This window comes from Echiichthys vipera (genome assembly GCF_963691815.1).
Source record: "Echiichthys vipera genome assembly, chromosome: 20".
Classification (NCBI taxonomy): Eukaryota; Metazoa; Chordata; class Actinopteri; order Perciformes; family Trachinidae; genus Echiichthys; species Echiichthys vipera.
Genome location: NC_139845.1, coordinates 960,617 through 982,474, shown reverse-complemented (window position 1 = coordinate 982,474; position 21,858 = coordinate 960,617).

Here is a 21,858-nt window from a genome sequence, read left to right as displayed (position 1 = left end):
TGGATCTTTTCTCCGTAAACGGCTGCAGACTGTGAAACACATCCCCGACTGAACTCTCATCAGTTCCACGTATAAAAGCTTTTACAACGACAGTTCAAGAGCTGCTGAAAGGAAACCGAGCTGCACCCAGTCCCACAGAACGGGACGGACCGTTACACCAGTGGGTTTTATTGTGTTTCCACGTCTGTCCTGTTGTCGTGACGCTGACAAAACACAACTCTGCAACAAGTCAGCACCGACTCCGTTAGATGAAATGAAGTCAGACTCTATTTTAAGTGCTAAAGTGTCCTCTAGGAGCATAAACGTGTGCTAAAGTGTCCTCTAGGAGCATAAACGTGTGTTAGTGTCCTCTAGGAGACTAAACGTGTGTTAAAGTGTCCTCTAGGAGCATAAACGTGTGTTAAAGTGTCCTCTAGGAGCATAAACGTGTGCTAAAGTGACCTCTAGGAGCCTAAACGTGTGTTAAAGTGTCCTCTAGGAGCATAAACGTGTGGTAAAGTGTCCTCTAGGAGCCTAAACGTGTGTTAAAGTGTCCTCTAGGAGCCTAAACGTGTGTTAAAGTGTCCTCTAGGAGCATAAACGTGTGTTAAAGTGTCCTCTAGGAGCATAAACGTGTGTTAAAGTGAACTCTAGGAGCATAAACGTGTGTTAAAGTGTCCTCTAGGAGCATAAACGTGTGTTAAAGTGTCCTCTAGGAGCATAAACGTGTGTTAAAGTGTCCTCTAGGAGCATAAACGTGTGCTAAAGTGTCCTCTAGGAGCATAAACGTGTGCTAAAGTGTCCTCTAGGAGCATAAACGTGTGCTAAAGTGTCCTCTAGGAGCATAAACGTGTGCTAAAGTGTCCTCTAGGAGCCTAAACGTGTGTTAAAGTGTCCTCTAGGAGCCTAAACGTGTGTTAAAGTGTCCTCTAGGAGCATAAACGTGTGTTAAAGTGTCCTCTAGGAGCATAAACGTGTGTTAAAGTGAACTCTAGGAGCATAAACGTGTGTTAAAGTGTCCTCTAGGAGCATAAACGTGTGTTAAAGTGTCCTCTAGGAGCATAAACGTGTGTTAAAGTGTCCTCTAGGAGCATAAACGTGTGCTAAAGTGTCCTCTAGGAGCATAAACGTGTGCTAAAGTGTCCTCTAGGAGCATAAACGTGTGCTAAAGTGTCCTCTAGGAGCATAAACGTGTGTTAAAGTGTCCTCTAGGAGCCTAAACCTGTTGCACTCTCTCTCTGAGGGAGTTTGCAGTCAGAGCAGCAGGGATCATCCAGAGGCCGGGCCCCGGACGCGTCATGATGCAACATTTCCAAACTTATTTTCAGACGTGTCCTGTAATATAAACCCGCCCCTCGTCATGACCCCGCCCCCGACGCTCTGACTCACGCTGCCTGCACGTGACCTGCAGTCTGCCACTACCTCATTTCCTGTTTCATACTCCAGTCCACATGTTTTTAAATGTCACTCTCTGGTCTCTGCCGTGTTCTCTGGCAGCTCCTCGTCCCTGCTTCTGTCCAGGTCTCTGCTTCCTGTCTGGACTGCAGGACGCTCCACGTGGCGTGCGCTGCGGTCGCCCCCTCCGGTCTCTAAATGTCACCGTCGTCTGATCAGTTAAAGGGCAGTTTCACTTCTGTTCCTCTCAAAGGTTCTGCAGAAAACACTCACACGCAACCACGCAACGGTTTCTCATCCACGGGTTTGAAGGATATCGTACGAAATATGACGTTCTGTTTAACGCCGGACAGGAAGTGGAACGCCGGACAGGAAGTGGAACGCCGGACAGGAAGTGGAAGGCCGGACAGGAAGTGGAACGCCGGACAGGAAGTGGAACGCCGACGGTTTCATTTCTTTATGTTTAGGAAACAAAAGGTGACGTCTGGTCCGCTCTCTCACTTTGATCCAGTCGTCCTCGCCTACAGGAGTCTCCATCTTGTCGGACTTTGACTCCGCCTCATTTCCTCTGACCAAAAAAGGGCATGTATGTGACGTTGGGGGGAGGGGCGTACGTCCATCTGGCTGACGTTTACCTCCGAGGAGAAGTGAGGGCCAGAGGCTAGCTGTCACTCAAGAGGCCACGCCCCTAATTATTCATAAACTTTAACCTCCAATCAAATAAAAAACTAGCCCCTCCCCCTCAGTGTTGCCATGGAGATCTGAGCTAAACACACAGACTAGAATGTTCTTTTGTCCTTAAACAGGTTTAATGATGCTGTGTAAACGGCCTGTTTAACATGGGGGTCAATGAGAAACTGCTCTGTTATGAAACCTGCCCCTAGTGGACACTCAGAGAACTGACGCTGACGGAGCTTCCTGATTGGATCAAAAACAGGAAGTCTCTCTCTGTGGGCGGGGCTTAGCTGCTGCTAACCACACTTGGAGCCTGAGTGAATGTTTGAGGCTGTGATTCCCAAACTACACCGACATGAATTAAGCTGTTAAATTCCCTACACATGATAAACAATGTTACATAAGCGCCGACATACCGCCGGCGTCCTTCAGACTCTACGGGACGTGTTTTCACAGCGACCATTTTTCATGTCAGACTCTTAAGTTTTCCAGAACGGTGCGTTTAAATAACATCCATTACAGCGGCAGGAGGGTGGGAAAAGCCCCCCCTGTGCTCTCTCTGTGTATTTAAAGTGGATGATGGAGGGTAATGGAGCGTGGTCATGGGACCCGTGTATCCCCGCGGTGCTCGCATGTCAGCGAACCGTTCATAACCAAGAAAGCGTAAAAAAAAGGACGAGGTCACGTTCGTCCATGTTCTCAGAGACGAAACTCTGCCGTCGACTCGTCCAAATAAAGACCAACAGCTGTTTTCATTGGACGATGCGAAGAAACGTCGACTACGGCTAGAATTCCCGATCACGGCGAGACTCGGGGGCGACTAGGGTCTTTCGCGGACCCCTGGTCCTCGATCCACAATGGAACATGCCAAGGAAAGACTCATAAGGACTTAGGGAAAGACAGAATCGTCCACTTCTGCTATCTAGTTTCATTTTAAAGGGTTGTGTCATGATGGGAACCCAAGATGGGTCTTTGAAGTCTTTCAAAGTGGTTCAGGCGTTCGAAGGTTACGGTTCGGCCAGTTTGGGGGCGTCTGGAGTTTTACACTGCGAGCAAAAACAATGGACACGTGTGTGAACGAAGGTTGAATCCAAACCAAACGTCACAACCATCAAAACAAAGACCAGAAGATACGTAAAGTTAGGGACCCCCTGAGTCCCTAACTTTACTGTCCTAACTGCCCTAACTGCAGCTGGGGCTCAGCGTCGCCGCAAGACGACTGCGATCAATTTAAAGAAATGAAAACATTTTGCATCCATTCATTTATTTCTGTCTGTGTATCAGAGGGGCCGGGTCGAGGGGGGGCGGCAGGCTGAGCAGAGGATTTCAGACCCTCCTCCCCCCAGCGGTGCGTTCCAGCTCTTCCTCGGGGACCCGGAGGCGTCCGCAGACCAGACCAGATATTTAAGGTCTCCAGCATGTTCTGGGTCTGGGTCTCGAAAACTGCAGTTTTTAAAGTGAAGCACACACCCACCTGTTACAGAGGAAGGCAATAACAATACCAGAATCAAATATGGGGCAACTGTGGCTCAATGGGAGAGTGGGTCGTCCTACATTTGAGAGATCGGCAGTTTGATCCCCCAGTCCACATGTCTAAGTGTCCTTGGGCAAGACACTGAACCTGAACCCCGAATTGCTCCTCGTGCTGCACATGGGCGTGTAAATGTGGTGTGAATGATTACATTAGATGGTCTGTAGACGTCCACTGCCATGGGCGGCAGTAGCTCAGTCCATAGGTGCCAGTTCATCTCCTGGGCACTAAAGAGATGCGGTTGAGCAAGGCACCGAACCCCCAAGTGCTCGTGGTGCTGGTCACTGGCAGCCCCCTCGCTCTAACATCCCTCCATTAATAGCATGTATATAGGATGTGTGTGTGTGCATGTGTGTGTGTGTGTGTGTGTGTGTGTGTCATGAATAACCATAATAAAGTGAAAATCTAATTTCCCTGTTGCGGGAGTAATGAAGGAATTCTTCTTCTTGGACAAATGGACAAACACTGTGAAAGCACCTTGAGTAGTCAGAAAGCGCGTTATAAGTCCAAGTCCATTTAGCAAATATAACATTAATAAGCACCAAAAACATATCATCTTAGGAAGCGTTTGGCTCCTTCAGTACAGGAGACACACGGACACACTGCAGCTGTTCCTGAGGTTCTGTAACGACCTGTTTCCAGGACGCTAATAAAGCTCCGTGTCCTCCGGCTGAAGGACTGAAGGGGCGTCGTGGTTTCAGCTCCTGACGGGGAAATCGACAGAATCTGGGTTAATGTTTCAGGGAGCGGACGGGAAATCTCAGAGGCCTTTCCGTCACACGGGAGGATCTTTCTTCACGTTGACGAGCGGAGACTCTTGTAGCTGTGACGTGACGTTAGCGTCTCAGTCTCTGTGTAACGCAGAAGCTTCGGTGGCAGCTTAAAGGCGCTCTCGTCTCTGGGGGGATTAACTGGTTTGGTGCATCACGAGGAGCCGCCGTTATCTCAGCCGCAGAGACATTCAGCTTTAATTGAAGTCACTGACACGTCCGGACTCATTAAGGACCCGTGAACGCCTCGTTGTAGTGATTAATCGCAGGAAACAGAGAAGGTTGAAGGGGGACAGAGCGTTTTCTCGTTCACAGCGAGGCCCAGTTTATTTAAGGACTGTTCCAAAAAACACTTTCTCAGCTTTGAATGTTTGAAACTAATCAGCTGCAGTGATTCAGATGTTGGTTTTGTGGCTTTGGGGGCGGACAGACGAGTCCCCGACGTGCACAGGCTGCAGTGTTTCAGTGGGATTCAGTGTGAGGGTTAGCAACACAAGCGCACGTAGCTGAGTGCTTCTTACGTAGCTGAGAAGCGACTGTTGTGATTCAGACAACAATGGCGTCTCTCAGGGAGGAAGCAGGCGCCAACATGGACGCTGCTGTGTCAGCGTGTTTCCGATCACGAGAATCTTTTCTCCTTTAAAGAACCAGAGAATGGCTCTGAAGGCTTTTGGTGGAGGAAACGTAACCGGTTGGTTTCCATGGGAGCGGTTGAAGCAGCACGTCAATAAAGAAGACGGACGAGTGGTTTATCCAATCACATGCAAGGATTGAGAATGAAGCAGGAAACTCATCTGGCGAGAGTCGGGTTAGGTGAGAGTTAGGGGCGCCCTCCCACTGTGCCTCCGTCCCGCGCCCCGTGCTTTAGGGTCCTTGTCCCCCCCTCCAGGCCCGTTTGTACTCACACTACCTGGGCCTCGGAGAATGCTTCTTGCTGCCTATACGTCATCACGCCGTAACACGTCACACGCATTGATGACGTCATGGCGATGCGTGGCTTTGTTTCCAGATCTTTCCGTAGACCTCGGAGTTTTTGTGCGTCTTGTCGACTGTTTTTGAATCTTTTCATCGACCAAATCTGCAGTAAACACTCCACCTCCGCATCACACCAACGTGAACCTTTCACCGCCATTGTTTGAAATGTCCGCGCATGGTCCCTCCTTCTTTTTTCTACGTCCCAACAGGCGCACAGGAAATGACCTCAGAGCCGCCGTAGGCCTCGTGCTCGTACACGTGCGCACGCTCGTGCTCGTACACGTGCAAACGTGCTTTACTAAAGCCCACCTCTCCCAAACGGGCCGTGGACGGCAAGCGTGCCGCTCCTAGACGTGGTACGGTTGCACTCACACTGGTCAAAGGAACCAGACTTTAGCCGTGGAACGTGCTGGGGCACGGGACGGAGGCACAGTGGGAGGGCGCCCTTACTCTGTACTTCTGTGGGAGTTGGTGTAAAGCAGGATGTGAGTTAACCAGAGTTACGCGCTAAGACGCATCCTAGTTTCACTGTAAACGATGAGACAAAGCTTCTGAACCAAGAGACAAACGCAACGACTGAATCACTTCAGACACTTAGAACGACCTCGTTTTTTACCAATGACGTCATAAAAAACGACCTTCTTCAGCTTTAAATGATTCACCTACGAGTCCACGCCGCGTTCCCAGAGTCCAAGTGTTCCTTCTTCCATCTGAGGAGCAGAGGATTAAACTTCACCTCTGCCCGAGGACCAATAACGAGAGTGTGGACTGAAGGAAACCCACTTCATTAACGTGCTCGGCTGCTGCACGGTGTGGCGTTTAAAGAGGGTCACGGTGAAGCAGCAGCAGCACAAACGGCTGTGTTTTGTTGTGGAGGGGCGGCCGCGGCAGGAAACCGGTCCGTCACCTTGCATGCTGGGACGCTGTCAGTGAAGCGTGTAATCTCCTAATGCGTCCCCCGGGAGACGAGCGGCTCCTGACACCAGAGACATCAGGAGACGGACGGAGACTCACTCCCATTAGCGCAGCAGTCACCTTCAGCCGCCTGCAGCTGCGACCAGGACACACACACACAAACACACACACACACACAAACACACAAACACACACATAAACACACACAAACACCTGGACTCGTGTTTCTGCGACTGAGCTGTGAATGAGGACAAACCCGGAGGTTTCCTGATGTTTGTCACTGATTTAATGTCTTTAGATGTAAGCAAGTATTTTATTTTGAAGGGCTGTGGACAGTTTTGAAGCTTGCACATTCATCTTCAACCTCTTGTCCCTGTCGGGGTCTCGGGGGCATGAGCCGATCCCAGCTGACATCGGGCGTGAGGCGGGGTCCACCCTGGACAGGACGCCAGTCTATCACAGGACACATAGAGACGAACAGAGACAGACAACCATTCACACCTACGGGTGATTTAGAGTCATCAATGAACCCAACACCTGCACGTCTTTGGACTGTGGGAGGAAACCGGAGAACCCGGAGAAAACCCACGCAGACACGGGGACAACATGCAAACTCCACACAGAAGGGCCCCAGCCAGGATTCAAACCTGGATACAGCAAATATTAAACAACGAACAGACGGAGGTCATCGACCAGGATCCAAAGAACACGATAACACTTTATAACACGGCCCTCACAGTTGAACACGGCTGCGTCTGAGAGCGTTTTAACGAGCGGTAGTTCAAATGATTGGTGGGAAAGCAGCTTAGTTTTACGGTAAAACGTGGAGAAGTTAGTGGAGGAAGTGAGTGAGACCTGACCCGACTCTCTCCAGGTGACTCTGGCTCCTCCTCGCTCCTCTCGTCCATCTTGGATTCGCTCCGTAGTAAAGTGGTTTCAGGAGGTCGAGCCAATCAGGTTTCAGAGACGTGACGTAGCTGAGAAGCGACTGTTGTGATTCAACAACGATGGCGTCTCTCACGGAGGAAGCAAGCGCCTCCTTGAGAGGCTGTTTCATCCGACACTTTCTTGTTTTATTTTGTTTCTGTCGTCCGTAAATCTCCATAAATGAGGAAAATTAAATAAATATGATGCAGAATAAAGGAGCTGAAGAAAGTGCTGTTTGTTGTCATTTTTCAAGACCAAAAGTTGCACATTTTAAGACCAAAAGTTGCACATTTTAAGACCAAAAGTTGCACATTTCAAGACCAAAAGTTGCACATTTCAAGACCAAAAGTTGCACATTTCAAGACCCAAAGTTGCACATTTTATGACCACGGTCGTAGTATTTGGTGATGTCGATAGCGTCCGTTTGGACCTCAGAGCAGTAAAGTTCTTCCTGTCGCGTGTGGAGGAAAGTCCGGAGCGGAGACTGATGTGAACTCGGTTTATTTATGTTTTCCTGGAAAGCTCGTCGTCTATTTCTACACACGGACGGGGCTCAGCCACAGCAGACGCATCAATACCCTTCATCACAGCAGCAGCACGCCGCCGCCGACGCTAATGTGGCTAATCTGGGGGCTGATGGGTGCAGAGTCCTGGTCCTGGACTAAAGCAAACAATGGATGTCCTGAAAAGCCTGCTCTTATTTTAGGGCCTGACTGTTTTTACGTAACAGGTCACAGTCGTAAGAATAGCTGCATCACTCAGCGGGGCAGCGGCGTCCAAACGCTCTGGGAACGCTGGGATCAGCACACGGCTCCGTGAGCCAGAGACCACGTTTCCACGTCCACCGCCCAAAGAATGCTGCGCTCGTGGAGCGTTCACTGTCCTGCAGCAGCGTCAGGAGACCTCGGTACTCTCTGCAGGTTTGAAAGTTTTAAAAGATGCAGGAAAAAGTATTTTCAAAATAAAAGCCAACGCAACATGATGAGCCTGCAGAAATCCTGTTCTCCAAAACGACGTCAGGTTTTGGTTTTCATCTATTTTTAGTCATTAAGCATCTTTTTGTGCTGGTTTTGCATCTATTTTTAGTCATTTTGCATCTTTTTGTGCTGGTTTTGCATCTATTTTTAGTCATTTTGCATCTTTTTGTGGTGGTTTTGCATCTATTTTTAGTCATTTTGCATCTTTTTGTGCTGGTTTTGCATCTATTTTTAGTCATTTTGCATCTTTTTGTGCTGGTTTTGCATCTATTTTTTAGTCATTTTGCATCTTTTTGTGGTGGTTTTGCATCTATTTTTGATCATTTTGCATCTTTTTGTGGTGGTTTTGCATCTATTTTTAGTCATTTTGCATCTTTTTGTGGTGGTTTTGCATCTATTTTTAGTCATTTTGCATCTTTTTGTGCTGGTTTTGCATCTATTTTTAGTCATTTTGCATCTTTTTGTGCTGGTTTTGCATCTATTTTTAGTCATTTTGCATCTTTTTGTGGTGGTTTTGCATCTATTTTTAGTCATTTTGCATCTTTTTGTGCTGGTTTTGCATCTATTTTTTAGTCATTTTGCATCTTTTTGTGGTGGTTTTGCATCTATTTTTGATCATTTTGCATCTTTTTGTGCTGGTTTTGCATCTATTTTTGGTCAGAGGACCCACAGAAGGCTGTGCAGGAATGAGCCTTTAACCGTAAAGTGACCACGCCGTCGTGTTTCACGGGTTGTTTCCTGTTTCAGACGTTACTCTGAACTCTTTGCTCCGGACTCAAACCATAAATCATCATCTGAAATGTTTGTGAATGTAAATAAATGAAGAATTCTTCTCCTCAGACACAAAAACAGGTTGATATCAAACAGGTCTCAGGTCTCAGTGTGTGCAGGAGGCAGCAGACGGCTCGTTGCGTAACGGCTGGACGGACGCGGCGCCCGGCGGCCTGCAGACGTGCAGGCGGGTGCCAGCTCGGGCCCGTGTGGTGAGGACGGGCCGGTCTGGACAGGAAGTGACTCTGCTGAGTCGTCAGTTACCGAAACACTTCTGCTGTTCAGCAACAAACAGGACGTTGAGGTGTTTGCTGTCAACACGTTAAATTATAAATAATAATAATAACTTTATTTGTGTGTTAATAACGTTTATAACGTTTATGTCGTTATTGACTACCGTCCATGTTAAAATGAGACTGGAGCATTTCATTTCCTGTGTCTTGGAGCAGGAGACAGACGAGTGGAAGCCTTTGTCTCTCTCGCTGTGATGGTGCCGGCTGCTCTTAATGAGCAGAGCAGAATACAATTATTACAGTTATTACAGTTATTACAATTACCCACATCCAGATGACCCCAATCACGCCGTTCAGGAGAAGCAATTAGCACGAGGTGCCAGCCACGGGAAAATGAGATCTGGCTGCAATAATGAGTCCAAACATCCTCCTGCAGAGACGACGTCACACGCTTTACACTTAAAATCATGCTTTTGTCGAAACTCCGGTCTGATTTAAGATGAATGAAGTAGATTCGGTTCCCAATGGTGAATGAATCCAAGGTACTTTTGACTGCACGACGTTTGTCTGACAGCTTCAGTTTGTCGGCCTCTTCCAGGGGGGCACTCTGTCACCAACCCTGTTTGTGGTTTTCATGGACAGGATATGGAGGCGTAGTCGTGGTGGGGAGGGGCTGCAGTTGGGTGGGCTGAGGATCTGGTCTCTGCTTTTTGCATATGACGTGGTCCTGACGACGTGGTCCTGACGACGTGGTCCTGACGACGTGGTCCTGACGACGTGGTCCTGACGACGTGGTCCTGACGACGTGGTCCGGAAGACGTGGTCCTGACGACGTGGTCCTGATGGCGTGGTCCTGATGACGTGGTCCTGATGGCGTCGTGGGTCGGGGACCTTCAGCACTCACTGGATCGGTTCACAGTCGAGTGTGAAACGGCCGGGATGAGGATCAGCACCTCTGGATCTGAGGCCGTGGCTCTCAGCAGGAAACCGCTGGATTGTTCCTCCAGGTCTGGAATGAGTCCTGACCCCAAGTGACGGACTTCAAGTCCCTCAGGATCTGGTTCAGGAGTGAGGGGACGATGGAGCGTGAGTTTGGCCGGAGAATCGGAGCAGCGGGGGCGGAGCTGCAGTCGCTCTACTGCACCGTTGTGATGAACAGAGAGCTGAGGAAGACAAAGCTCTGGATCTACCCTCAGTCCTGGTTCCTACGGTGTTCCAGGCGCGTCCAGCCGGGAGGAGGCCTCGAGGAAGACCCAGGCTTTTGTAAAGCACGATTGCACATGTACGAGCACGAGGCCTACGGCGCACAGAGGGAGCAACAAACCTACTTTACTAACATATGTAACTTAAGTCAGGTCCCAAACCAAGTCTTCTGAGGGCGCCCTCCCACTGTGCGTGCGTCCCGTGCCCCGTGCTTTAGGGTCCTTGTCCCCCCCTCCAGGCCCGTTTGTACTCACACTACCTGGGCCTCGGAGAATGCTTCTTGCTGCCTATACGTCATCACGCCGTAACACGTCACACGCATTGATGATGTCATGGCGATGCGTGGCTTTGTTTCCAGATCTTTCCGTAGACCTCGGAGTTTTTGTGCGTCTTGTCGACTGTTTTTGAATCTTTTCATCGACCAAATCTGCAGTAAACACTCCACCTCCGCATCACACCAACGTGAACCTTTCACCGCCATTGTTTGAAATGTCCGCGCATGGTCCCTCCTTCTTTTTTCTACGTCCCAACAGGCGCACAGGAAATGACCTCAGAGCCGCCGTAGGCCTCGTGCTCGTACACGTGCGCACGCTCGTGCTCGTACACGTGCAAACGTGCTTTACTAAAGCCCACCTCTCCCAAACGGGCCGTGGACGGCAAGCGTGCCGCTCCTAGACGTGGTACGGTTGCACTCACACTGGTCAAAGGAACCAGACTTTAGCCGTGACACGTGCTGGGGCACGGGCCGGAGGCACAGTGGGTGTGCAAATCTCTTTGGGTTCATTAATGCCAACAATTGCTTTCCCATTTTGTCCTTTTCAGCTTCCACTAACTCCACTTCAACATCATGTGGAGGTTCAGTCCATTAAACAGAGGCTCCACATTAGGTCCGAGGTCTTTATGGAGGGAACACTTGAAGCAGAACGCCGGCTGAGTGCTCCACAAATATCCTCCGTGTCCTGATGACGCTTTATTGAGCGGCTCAGAGATAACGCACTGAGAGGATCCTCCTGCATCCAGCAGCCGCCCCGCAGAGGTCACGCAGAGGTCACGCAGAGGTCACGCAGAGGTCACGCAGCACAGAGAACACGTCTGGACCTGTCTCTCTCCCTCAGACCTCCTCTGTCTCAGGTTCACCTCCTTCCTCGTGTCCTCGCCGTCGTCTCCAGCAGGAAGTGAGACTGAAACTCGAGCCCTTTGCCTTCTGTGTCCTCACGTCCATCAACTCTCCCTCCAACGTTTCATCACGTCTGGACTTTTATAGTCCGTCTTTCACCGACAAATACATGATATTTGTGTCTCTTTGTAGTTGTTGTGTGTCTCTTTGTGGTTGTTTTGTGTCTCTTTGTAGTTGTTTTGTGTCTCTTTGTGGTTGTTTTGTGTCTCTTTGTAGTTATTTTGTGTCTTTGTAGTTGTTTTGTGTCTCTTTGTAGTTGTTTTGCGTCTCTTTGTAGTTGTTTTGTGTCTCTTTGTAGTTGTTTTGTGTCTCTTTGTAGTTGTTTTGCATCTCTTTCTTGTTGTTTTGTGTCTCTTTGTAGTTATTTTGTGTCTTTGTAGTTGTTTTGTGTCTCTTTGTAGTTGTTTTGCGTCTCTTTGTGGTTGTTTTGTGTCTCTGTAGTTGTTTTGTGTCTCTTTGTGGTTTTTTTGCGTCTCTTTGTGGTTGTTTTGTGTCTCTTTGTAGTTGTTTTGTGTCTCTTTGTAGTTGTTTTGTGTCTTTTTGTGGTCGTTTTGTGTCTCTTTGTAGTTGTTTTCTGTCTCTTTGTGGTTGTTTAGTTTCTCTTTGTGGTTGTTTAGTGTCTCTTTGAAGTTGTTTTGTGTCTCTTTGTAGCTGTTTTGTGTCTCTTTGTGGTTGTTTTGTGTCTCTTTGTGGTCGTTTTGTGTCTCTTTCTTGTTGTTTTGTGTCTCTTTGTAGTTGTTTTGTGTCTCTTTCTTGTTGTTTTGTGTCTCTTTGTAGTTGTTTTGTGTCTTTGTGGTTGTTTTGTGTCTTTGTAGTTGTTTAGTGTCTCTTTGTAGTTGTTTTGTGTCTCTTTGTAGTTGTTTTCTGTCTCTTTGTGGTTGTTTAGTTTCTCTTTGTAGTTGTTTTGTGTCTCTTTATTGTTGTTTTTTGTCTCTTTGTAGTTGTTTTGTGTCTCTTTGTGGTTGTTTTGCGTCTCTTTGTAGTTGTTTTGTGTCTCTTTGTGGTTGTTTTGCGTCTCTTTGTAGTTGTTTTGTGTCTCTTTGTGGTTGTTTTGTGTCTCTTTGTAGTTGTTTTGTGTCTCTTTGTGGTTGTTTTGTGTCTCTTTGTGGTTGTTTTGTGTCTCTTTGTGGTTGTTTTGTGTCTCTTTGTAGTTGTTTTGTGTCTCTTTGTAGTTGTTTTGTGTCTCTTTGTGGTTGTTTTGTGTCTCTTTGTGGTTGTTTTTTGTCTCTTTGTGGTTGTTTTGTGTCTCTGTGTTGCTGTTTTGTGTCTCTTTGTGGTTGTTTTGTGTCTCTTTGTAGTTGTTTTGTGTCTTTTTGTGGTTGTTTTGTGTCTCTTTGTAGTTGTTTTGTGGTTGTTTTGTGTCTCTTTGTGGTTGTTTTGTGTCTCTTTGTGGTTGTTTTGCGTCTCTTTGTAGTGGTTTTGTGTCTCTTTGTAGTTGTTTTGTGTCTCTTTGTGGTTGTTTTGTGTCTCTTTGTGGTTGTTTTGTGTCTTTGTAGTTGTTTTGTGTCTCTTTGTAGTCGTTAACACTAAAGACGACACGACCAATGACGCTCGTCTTTGCTCAGACGTCAGAGCGTCTTTGGAAAGGCATTCTGGGTAAATTGGGATAATGGAAGTAAAACTAAAAACCCTTTATCCCCGGGGGCGCGGAGCTTTAACCGATGAGATGGAAGCGCGTCAGCCGGTGACTGACAGCTGGCTCCGCCCCCCCGTGGACCTGGACCAATGAGCTGACAGAAGTGATGGATGCTGGGTAATAAACGAGACGCTGAAGGTTTCTGTATCAGAAGTGAGGAGAGGGCTGATGGTGTGTGTGTGTGTGTGTGTGTGTGTGTGTGTGTGTGTGTGTGCGCGTGTGTGTGCGTGCGTGTGTGTGTGCGTGTGTGTGTGTGTGTGTGTGTGTGTGTGTGTGTGTGTGTGTGTGTGTGTGTGTGTGTGTGTGTGTGTGTGTGTGTGTGTGTGTGTGTGTGTGTGCGTTCCATGTCCTTGTCAAGGAGCTAATTATCTGCAGCAGCAGAGGGAGGAATAACACTGAGTCCCCTCACAGCCGTGGTTCCCGGATCGATCCCGTGTGACGGCTCGCTGAGTCGCCTTTTTATCGCAGTGAAATGAGAAAAGCCCGTTTGAAATCTGCGTTTACGTGAACGTGACCTCACTTCTAACCACAGCCGGTGTTAAAGTTATGAATCACGGCTTCTTTCATATCGTTTCACCCTTTTCCTCTCATTTTAAATCCCTTTTTCTGTTTTTTTGACCTTTTGCAAAGATGTAAACATTCATTCATCTTCAGCCTCTTGTCCCTGTCGGGGTCGTGGGGGGCTGGAGCCGATCCCAGCTGACATCGGGCGTGAGGCGGGGTCCACCCTGGACAGGACGCCAGTCTATCACAGGACACATAGAGACGAACAGAGACAGACAACCATTCACACCTACGGGTGATTTAGAGTCATCAATGAACCGAACACCTGCACGTCTTTGGACTGTGGGAGGAAACCGGAGAACCCGGAGAAAACCCACGCAGACACGGGGAGAACACGCAAACTCCACACAGAAGGGGTTCAAACCAGGAACCCTCTCGCTGTGAGGCGACAGTGCAAACCAAACATTCTAAATCTCTCCTTGTTTATTTCCTGTTGCAGTGAATGTGAACGGCATCAGCTGACAGGAAGTTAACGAGGACCGAGTCTGTTGCCTAGCAATGGAATCCCATTGAAAAGGTCTGTCCGTCTGTTCAGTGTGACGTAACACCCTTTCAAAATAAGAGTTCGTTCGAACGCTCCGTTGAAACAAAAACAGACACAACGTCTGAACATGTGAACGATCAGGATCAGGTCTCAGGGGCAGCAGCTCCAGCCTCTGATCCTGGATCAGGTCTCAGGGGCAGCAGCTCCAGCCTCTGATCCTGGATCAGGTCTCAGGGGCAGCAGCTCCAGCCTCTGATCCTGGATCAGGTCTCAGGGGCAGCAGCTCCAGCAGGGGACCCGAAACTTCCCTTTCCCGGGCCACATTAACCAGCTCTAACTGGGGGATCCTGAGGCGTTCCCAGGCCAGTGTGGAGATCTAATCTCTCCACCTGGTCCTGGGTCTTCCCCGAGGCCTCCTCCCAGCTGGACGTGCCTGGAACACCTCCCTAGGGAGGCGCCCAGGGTTCATCCAGACCAGATGATCCTGAACCACCTCAACTGGCTCCTTTCAACACAAAGGAGCAGCGGCTCTACTCCGAGTTCCTCACGGATGCTGAACTTCTCCCCCTCTCTCTAAGGGAGACTCCAGACCCCCTCCTGAGGAAACACACTTCACACGCTTGGACCTGGACCTGGTTCTTTGGGTCCTGACCCGACCGCAGAGGAACAAGGTCACAGACGGGCGCTTGAACAACGAGCTGCAGGGAGAGAGAGTCAACGGTGACGCTACGCCTCCACGCCGCGGTCGCTGCCTGAAAATGTTCTTGGTCTCTGATTTTATAAACTACATTTAGTTCAGTTCAGTGGATCCAGGCGACACCGACTGAACATGAATTCACACTCACAGTGAACACGCGTGTGCTGTTCGTCATGGCGTCGGGTCTCAACGTCTCCCCGGACAGAAGCTGCAGTTTTGTGCAGAGACGCAGCTTCGGCGCCCTCAGAGGCGTGAGCGGCGTGCTGACGGGCGGGGGACAGGTGCAGCATGAGGTCAGCCCTCTAAGTTTAGACATTCCTGCCGCTCCTCTGACCGCGGGGAAAACAATACAGCGGCTCAGATAACGACACTGAGGGGAACACAGAGAAAACACACACTGAAGAAACGTCGTTTAAAGGCATAAAAATGAGTCTGATCCTCCGTCAAGACTCTCTGCAGACTTTAACTTTAGTGTCCCACAGGATCATCACGGGTGTTTATCCGTCCTGTATGAGACGTGCTGACATGCGTCCAGATACAGACAGAGAGACTAAAACGACTCTGCCTACTGTACGAACGAACGAACGAACGAACGAACGAACGAACGAACGGATTTACCATGTGACCAAAGATGCGACTGTACCTCGACCGTAAGGTCTGAGGTCCTGAGACATAAAAGGGCTTTAGAGCAATAAACACGGACACAGAATTGATGCAAAATGACTAAAAATAAAAGCAAAATGACTAAACATTAAATCAAAATAACTAAAAATTGATTAAAATGACTAAAAAAGTGCAAAATTACTTAAAATAGATGCAAAACCAGCACAAAAAGATGCAAAATGACTAAAAATAGTAGCAAAATTATTAAAAAAGGAAGCAAAATGACAGAAAACGGGCGATAGAGGACTAAACTTCATTAAATTGTAATTTTTTTTGCCTTTTTTTATCATGTTCAGGCGACTACGGATGAAAACTATCCTTCTGGCTGATTCTGGCTTTTTTAACCATGTGTAATCATGTGTTTTATGAAATTGCGCTGTTCCCCTTTTAAATAAACTAAAACCTAAACATGAACACGTAAGTGATGCAACGTTACTGACGTCCACATAATCCTCAAAGTCACCCGCGTAGCTTTGGACTATTTTATACTCAGAGCAGCGTTGACCTTTGACCTTTTCTGAAAAGCAGCAAAGCTTCAGTCGACACAGATGTTGTGGTGTCGGTGTTCCTCAGGGCTCTATTGTAGGTCCTCTCTTCTTTTACGTTAACGGTCTCAACCACCACAAAAAGATGCAAAATGACTAAAAATAGATGCAAAACCACCACAAAAAGATGCAAAATGACTAAAAATAGATGCAAAATCACCACAAAAAGATTCAAAATGACTAAAAATAGATGCAAAACAGTCACAAAAAGATGCAAAATGACTAAAAATAGATGCAAAACCAGCACAAAAAGATGCAAAATGACTAAAAATAGATGCAAAACCACCACAAAGACAAACATAACAACTAAAAATGGAGGTAAAATGACCACAAAGAGAAATAAAAGGATTCAAAGTCCACTTTTTGGTCTGTTCGGGCCAGAATGATGCAGAACTGGGTTTGTTTCCCTTCTGTTCAGGAGCAGACGCTCGTCGGTAACTGGCGTGGTGAGCCGCTCGTGTCGGTGTCACTTGTCTCATGAATCGCTCGGTCACCCGTCTCAGTTCCTTTGACAGTAACGTTGTTCTGATTATCCAACAAACCTCTATTTCATCTTTTTGAAGTGTGAACAGAAAAGCTTTTATCTGAACCTGTTGTGTTTATTATTACTGTATCCTCCATTTAGCATCTTAGTTACAGCGGAGGGCCTCGTCCTTGTCTCTGCGCAGCCTGTCAATGATGCAAAATCATTCAAAACTGATAAAAAATAACTAAAAACACAGTTCCTGTAAGTGTCCTTCATTTGTATTTGAGGTAAATAAAACCTAAGTTGGTGTCGAGGCCGTAACCGATCACAAACGGGGACTTTCCTCATGAATAAACGTCACTGACTGAAAACACTTGTTATTATCTGTAATGTGTGTTATTGATGCAGAGCCTCTGAGGGAGGAAGTGGGGGCCAGTAAAAGAGAGTGAAGAGCTGCTCCTGACATGATTTATGGGCGTTTAGATTGAGAGTGCACCCCCCCCCCCCTGCACGCTGCACATGCATGCTCGTGAGCACACACATGCATACGCTCGGTGTGACTGCAGTGATGCAGCGGAGCGTTGAGGGGGGCTCGTCCTTGTCTCTCTGCAGCCCCGTGGTTTCCTGGCGTGCAGCCGCGTTCACGATCTGAAGGAAGCGGGCTGATTCCAGACGACCTTGTGGATGCTCGGGCGCCTGCAGAGCGCTGATAATGTGGACACGATGGATGTCTCTGAATGAAAATGCAATCTTTTATACAAACAGGCCCCTGTGTTCAGTGTTATTACCTCTGTGGGACACTGAGGCTCACAGCCCAATTTACATCCTTCATTTGTCTCTGACATTAAATCACGATGTGCTCAGAGGGATTCCAACTAAATGACTAAAAATGAAACAAAATTGATGCAAAATGACTAAAAATAGAAGCAAAATGATTAAAAATAGATGCAAAATGACTGAAAATTGATGCAAAATGATTAAAAATAGATGCAAAATGATTAAAAATAGATGCAAAATGACTGAAAATTGATGCAAAATGACTGAAAATTTATGCAAAATGATTAAAAATAGACGCAAAATGACTAAAATAGATGCAAAATGACTAAAAATAGATGCAAAATGACTGAAAATAGATGCAAAATGATTAAAAATAGATGCAAAATGATTAAAAATAGATGCAAAATGATTAAAATTGATGCAAAATGAGTAAAAATAGATGCAGAATGAGTAAAAATAGGTGCAAAATGGCTCTTTAAGATATGTCGGAGCCTTTAACACGGCTAACATTTGACTCAGCTGGTGTTAGCACTTGGGATGTTAAGTCGCTAGCAATTTCGCTCGTAAAAGCTAGCTAGCTAGCTGGCAATCTTACAAACTACACATTCAGAATGTCATCACTCAAAAAACATTTTCTGTGTGGTGCATTTTCCTTTCATGAATACAAAGCAGTTATTTGTAGTTAGCATGTGGCTAACTGCACCTTATTCACCAACAAGTAGCCCTGCAGTCTCAGAGCGCAGCGATCTAAGCGGGTGATACGGTACTAAGAGCTCTTTAAGCTACGACGGAGCCTTTAGCCGCTAACGTTGACTTTGGTCGTACAGCCACAGCCACGCTTTTCTGTTTCTTACGTTGAAAATGTGAGAAATAACACAGAGTGGCGTGTTTGTAGCATCAGGTGTGTCGTTGGTGTTCCAGTTGTTTCATCAGGACGCACGCACGGTCCTCGCTTCCTGTCACAAACTGCCGCCCTCGGTAAACTCACCCGAGTGTTTGTCTTTTTTTGGGCACGTCTGGAGGACGTTACACGACGAGCGGCTGTAAAACACTGCTCTTTGTTCCCGAGCTGTGATAACGGTTTATAAACGCTCATTTACAAACCAAACACGGAGCAGGATGTGAGTCGCACCTCTGTGGACTCAACCGTGATCACATCATTCAGTCAATGATCGATCACACACACTCACACACGTTACACATTAACAGATGTGCTGCAGCTCCGAAGGCTCATCGTGACCTCAGTGATGAAGACACGCACACAACTTTAGACCAGTTTACAGGAAGGAGCAACGAGGACGACTCTCACTTTATTTGTTACTTTGTTTACATCAAAAAGATGCAAAATGACTAAAAATAGATGCAAAACCACCACAAAAAGATGCAAAATGACTAAAAATAGATGCAAAACCACCACAAAAAGATGCAAAATGACTAAAAATAGATGCAAAACCACCACAAAAAGATGCAAAATGACTAAAAATAGATGCAAAACCACCACAAAAAGATGCTAAATGACTAAAAATAGATGCAAAACCAGCACAAAAAGATGCAAAATGACTAAAAATAGATGCAAAACCACCACAAAAAGATGCAAAATGACTAAAAATAGATGCAAAACCAGCACAAAAAGATGCAAAATGACTAAAAATAGATGCAAAACCACCACAAAAAGATGCTAAATGACTAAAAATAGATGCAAAACCAGCACAAAAAGATGCAAAATGACTAAAAATAGATGCAAAACCACCACAAAAAGATGCAAAATGACTAAAAATAGATGCAAAACCAGCACAAAAAGATGCAAAATGACTAAAAATAGATGCAAAACCACCACAAAAAGATGCAAAATGATTAAAAAAAGATGCAAAACCATCACAAAAAGATGCAAAATGACTAAAAATAGATGCAAAACCACCACAAAAAGATGCTAAATGACTAAAAATAGATGCAAAACCAGCACAAAAAGATGCAAAATGACAAAAAATAGACGCAAAACCACCACAAAAAGATGCTAAATGACTAAAAATAGATGCAAAACCAGCACAAAAAGATGCAAAATGATTAAAAATAGATGCAAAACCAGCACAAAAAGATGCTAAATGACTAAAAATAGATGCAAAACCAGCACAAAAAGATGCAAAATGACTAAAAATAGATGCAAAACCAGCACAAAAAGATGCAAAATGACTTAAAATAGATGCAAAACCAGCACAAAAAGATGCAAAATGACTAAAAATAGATGCAAAACCAGCACAAAAAGATGCAAAATGACTAAAAATAGATGCAAAATGACTAAAAATAGATGCAAAACCAGCACCAGTAAAAATGGAGGTAAAATGACCACAAAGAGAAACAAAAGGATTCAAAGTTGAGTGTCGGTCGTCTCATGAGTCGCTCCGTCCCCGGCTCCGTCCACAGTTCAGGCCAGTTCATGTCGATACCTTCACATCATCAGCGTCTGCGGGTCAGACGTCTGTCACACGCTGTGTTCCTCACAGGCTTCATGTTGGAGTCTCTGGGTCACCAGATGTTTCCGTGGGAACAGCAGGAAACGTCAGCGATCAGCCGCTCTGCTTCCTCACCGCCGCCGCGTCTCACACTCAGCTGTTTCTAGGAGCTGCAGCTTCAACTCTCATCTCAGCTCCAGCCTCTGATCCTGGATCAGGTCTCAGGGGCAGCAGCTCCAGCAGGGGACCCCAAACTTCCCTTTCCCGGGCCACATTAACCAGCTCTAACTGGGGGATCCTGAGGCGTTCCCAGGCCAGTGTGGAGATCTAATCTCTCCACCTGGTCCTGGGTCTTCCCCGAGGCCTCCTCCCAGCTGGACGTGCCTGGAACACCTCCCTAGGGAGGCGCCCAGGGTTCATCCAGACCAGATGATCCTGAACCACCTCAACTGGCTCCTTTCAACGCAAAGGAGCAGCGGCTCTACTCCGAGTTCCTCACGGATGCTGAACTTCTCCCCCTCTCTCTAAGGGAGACTCCAGACCCCCTCCTGAGGAAACACAGTTCACACGCTTGGACCTGGACCTGGTTCTTTGGGTCCTGACCTGGACCTGGTTCTTTGGGTCCTGACCTGGACCTGGTTCTTTGGGTCCTGACCTGGACCTGGTTCTTTGGGTCCTGACCCAGCTTTCATGACCTTATATGTCAATGTGCAGACACTTAATGCTTCTTCAAATCATGATGTTCTCGTGCATTTTCCGTACACGACGTAAAGTAACGCGCAGGCATTTGTGCGTTATCCTGTGTGTAAGACTCAGACTCCGACCCCCGGACTTTCACCCAAACGACCTCCTGTCAAGTTCTGTGTTCTGGACGCCTTCTTTCTAGTTTATTTTGTCAGTTTCCTGCTTTATTTTGAAGTTCTCTCCTGTCTTCCTGTGCTGATTAGTTCCTCCCCAGCTGTGTCTCGTCTGTAGTTAGTCTGAGTTGATGTTCCCTGGTCTCCTGTTGTTTCCTGGTGAGTTCACTGTCCTTCTGTTTCAGTTTGTCTTCAGTTTCCTCTTTCCTTCGTAGGTTTTGAGATTAAATCGATCCTTGTTTCCAGATCCAGTCAGTTTTTCATGCAGAACTCAAACCGCCACCTTTTGGAGGCTAAAACCGGTCACTCAGGGCGCCCTCCCACTGTGCCTCCGTCCCGTGCCCCGTGCTTTAGGGTCCTTGTCCCCCCCTCCAGGCCCGTTTGTACTCACACTACCTGGGCCTCGGAGAATGCTTCTTGCTGCCTATACGTCATCACGCCGTAACACGTCACACGCATTGATGACGTCATGGCGATGCGTGGCTTTGTTTCCAGATCTTTCCGTAGACCTCGGAGTTTTTGTGCGTCTTGTCGACTGTTTTTGAATCTTTTCATCGACCAAATCTGCAGTAAACACTCCACCTCCGCATCACACCAACATGAACCTTTCACCACCATTGTTTGAAATGTCCGCGCATGGTCCCTCCTTCTTTTTTCTACGTCCCAACAGGCGCACAGGAAATGACCTCAGAACCGCCGTAGGCCTCGTGCTCGTACACGTGCGCAGGCTCGTGCTCGTACACGTGCAAACGTGCTTTACTAAAGCCCACCTCTCCCAAACGGGCCGTGGACGGCAAGCGTGCCGCTCCTAGACGCGGTACGGTTGCACTCACACTGGTCAAAGGAACCAGACTTTAGCCGTGAAACGTGCTGGGGCACGGGACGCACGCACAGTGGGAGTGCGTCCTAAAGGGAAGTTTTGATGAGGCGTCGCCGTTTCATACGATATCATAGGAACTTTTGTGCAGAACTTTTCTTACGTTATTGTAAAAACCTGCAGGTGAGGGCACGTTGCGTGTGTTCCAGCAGGTCGTTTCTCATCCGTTCAGTAGAATCTGGGAGTGCATCGATGTGTCACTGTCCCTTTAAGAGCAGGTAAACAACCTCCCCATCACATTAAAGCCCTCAGCCCCACTGATGAAGGGAATGCTGGTTGCCTGGCAACACGCAATCACCAACTGGCGGGTGGAG